This window comes from Tachyglossus aculeatus, unplaced genomic scaffold (genome assembly GCF_015852505.1).
Source record: "Tachyglossus aculeatus isolate mTacAcu1 unplaced genomic scaffold, mTacAcu1.pri scaffold_144_arrow_ctg1, whole genome shotgun sequence".
In the NCBI taxonomy this organism is placed as follows: Eukaryota; Metazoa; Chordata; class Mammalia; order Monotremata; family Tachyglossidae; genus Tachyglossus; species Tachyglossus aculeatus.
In genome coordinates, this window is record NW_024044868.1 from 409,552 (window position 1) to 413,100 (window position 3,549).

General features: G+C 43.9%; 1 non-coding gene across 1 annotated transcript; it reads left to right on the forward strand.

Moving 5' to 3' along the window:
• The first annotated feature begins 3,124 nt into the window (after positions 1–3,124).
• LOC119923119 lies at positions 3,125–3,262 on the forward strand. Its single transcript, XR_005448774.1, has one exon. It is a non-coding gene; the product is annotated as a small nucleolar RNA SNORA7 (small nucleolar RNA).
• Positions 3,263–3,549: the final 287 nt, after the last annotated feature.

Genomic DNA, 3,549 nt, shown 5'->3' on the forward strand with positions numbered 1-3,549 from the left:
CTTCCCCTCCCCACAGCACCTGTATATATGTATGTTTGTATGGATTTATTACTCTATTTTATTTGTGCATATTTATTCTATTTATTTTGTTACTATGTTTTGTTTTGTTCTCTGTCTCCCCCTTCTAGACTGTGAGCCCACTGTTGGGTAGGGACCGTCCCTATATGTTGCCAACTTGTACTTCCCGAGCGCTTAGTACAGTGCTCTGCACACAGTAAGCGCTCAATAAATAGGATTGAATACAAGGTAATCGGGTTGGATGCAGTCCCTGTCCCATATAAGGCTCATGGTCTTAATCCCCATTTTACAGATGAGGTCACTGAGGGCCAGAGAAGTAAAGTGAGTTGCTTTACTTTAGAGGTAAAGTAAAGATCACGCAGCAGACAGGTGGCAGAGCCGGGATTGGAATCCAGGTCCTTCTGACTCCCGGACCCTTGCTCTATCCACTGAGCCACCCTGCTTTTCAATGAGGCAGCTATGGTGAGGGCAGTTGAGACACTTGGATAATTCAACTCGCCTTTTGGTTTACCCTCTTGAAGGTTCACGTCCCCCTTCTAGACTGTGAGCCCACTGTTGGGTAGAGACCGTCTCTGTGTGCTCCCAATTTGTACTTCCCAACCACTTAGTACAGTGCTCTGAACACAGTAAGTGGTCAATACGATTGAATTAATTAATTAATGGGCCAAACATATTTTGAGCAAGATTGGGTTACAGGAAACTAAGATCAAAACTTGAAAAAAAAATTATAAGCTCGGCAGGTGGCTGATGCAACAGTGAGACGAAGGACAATTTTTTCAGCTCGTGGTGTGTGGTAGGATTATCCAACATGTAAAAATCTTTCTAATCACACCCGCACACATGAGACTCTTACTATTAATAGCAGCACAGAATACAAGAATGGATTTAATACACACACTTCACAAAGATAGGACTTTCTAATAGAGCTCAGGTCATTTTTGATACAAAGCAGGTATTTCTGAACTCCACCCAAATTTCTACATGAAAAAATTAAAACTGATGCAAAGCACTGGCATAAGTCATTATGGCTCTGAAAATGTTTTCATCTGTGTATGATTAGGATTTTAATGCTTGGCCTGCAACTTCCACTGTTTCAGAGCCAAAGATGTAACAGCTTCAAAGAATAAAAGAATTACTCTATATTTGTCAGAAACTATTCACCAAACAAGCATTGCCACTTGGCTAACATTACCTGTCTGGCTTGAGGCCCATGGAATTGAAGAGTGTTGGAACAAAAAGGGGCAAAAAAATTTAAGTGCTTGGGTAACTGCAGCCAAACTCTTACATAGCACTTTGCAATCCTGTGTTCAGCACGACAGGTTTGTTGGTTCCAGGTTTTTGGGATTTCTTTGGTTTTTCTGTCTTATAGTAATCATCATCATGATAATGGTGGTATTCATTCAATGCTTATGAAGTACTGGGGTAGATACAAGTTAATCAGGTCAGACAATTCCTAGCCCTCATTGGACTGACAGTTTAAGGAGGAGGAAAAAAGTATGTTATCCACATTATATGGATGGGTAAAATGAGGTACGGAGAAAGTGACTTGCCCAACGTCACACAGAAGACAAGTGACAGAGCTGGGATTAGAACCCAGGTCCTCTGACTCCCAGCTCCATGCTCTTTTCACTAAGCTAAGCTGCTTCCTAAACACCTACATCATAATAATAATAATTAGTAATTATGGTATTTGTTAAGTGCTTACTATGTGCCAAGCACTATTCTAAGCACTGGGGTAGATCTAGGGTAATCAGGTTGTACCACATGGGGTTCAAAGTCTTAGTCCCCATTTTACAGATGAGGCAACGGGCAGAGAAAAGTTAAGTGGTTTGCCCATAGCAGATAAATAGCGGAGCCGGGATTAGAACCCACGTCCTGTGACTCCCCAGTCTGTGCTCATTCCACTAAGCCATGCTGCTTCTCTCAAATACTGGCCAAACTACATGCTAGTTAGAGGAGAAAATCCACAGGTATGGAGGAAGCAGAGAAAGGTGGCATCTTGGAAGGGCAGTCCCTCTAGAGGAAGGGGAACTGCAACTGGATCAAAGTGAATCCAGTCAGTCTCTGGGATCTAGTTCTCTTCTCTCCTCATACCTAGTATCCTTCTTACCTCTCCGCCCCCTCAACCCCTCTGGGAGATGGGGACTGACTGTCTCTCTCCTCCTCTCCCCCTGCCCCCCAAAACCCAAATCCCAAATCTGTCCTACTGCTCTGGACCCAATCATCAGAATGAGAATTTTGACTTCCTGCCAGTTTTCCAGAACCGGTAACTTTTGGAGCCAAAAGGCTATGGGATACTGCCAAGACCACCTACGGAAAGTGAATTACAGCATCTTATAATTTATACCTTGGGCTATGAGCACATAGGCTGAGTAAGGTGGGTTTAACCCACACTTACAGGGGAACCTTCTTCAGTGCTTGGTTCTTTTCCTGAACATTAAGCTGCAAAAGGCTACAAAACTCTGCTATTGTCTCTGAGGAACTGCGGTACACTCTCTGGGGCAGTGTGTTAACTGAAATTTTCTAGGGTTTCTAAAAAATCAACTCCACACTGCATTCTTTCTACCATTTAATTACCTCTCAATCTGTCCATGGAAAGTTGTGGGGATAGCATTTATTGAGCATCTATTGTGTACAGTGCATTGTACTAAGCACCTAGGAGATGCAACAGAAGATCAAGAGCCCAGGCCTGGGAGTCAAAGGACCTGGGTTCTAATCCCAGCTCTGCCACTTGTCCAAGGTCACACAGCAGGCAAGTCACTTCACTTTTCTGTGCCTCAGTTACCTCAACTACAAAATGGGGATCAAAACTGAGAGCCCATGTGGGACACAGACTATGTCCAACCTGATTAGCTTGTATCTACCCCAGTGCTTAATACAGTGCTCGACTCATAGTAAGTGATTAACAAATACCATCATCATCAACCACCTGTAGTGCTCCTGTACCTATTCTATTAAACATTCACTTGTCTAGATATTCATTTGGCTGTTTTCCTCCAAATTAAGTGTCTGTCTCCTCCTCTATGTTGGGAGAATACTCTCTCAAGTGCTTAATACAGTGCCCTGTTCCCTGTGGGAGCTCAATAAATACTACTACTACTCAAGACCCCACTCAAGGTTGCACTTGGAGAGTTTCCAGTACTCTACCAGTCCCAGCTATGGGAGGGAGAGTCAAGCAGAGGCCTACCCATTCCATTCCTAGCTTGGGCAGTGGTTAGCAAGTGGAAGGCAATCTGCTACAAGTCAAAACTCACCCATGCTGGGCAGCAGCGGCCCGGGAGAGAGTCGAAGGCAGAGACTCAAGTTTACTGTGTGGAAGGTGTCAATGGTAGGCCACTTCTGTACTTTTAACCAAGAAAACTGTGGATCCACTGCCAGAACAATTGCAGATGGAAAGCCGGGCATTCTGGGGGAGATGTGTCCATGGTGTCGTTATGGGTAGGAAATGACTTGATGGCATAAGACAAAACTATTCAAGAACTCTCCCACTCCACCCTTTTCCCACCTCAAAAGAAAGCAATGTCATAGTTT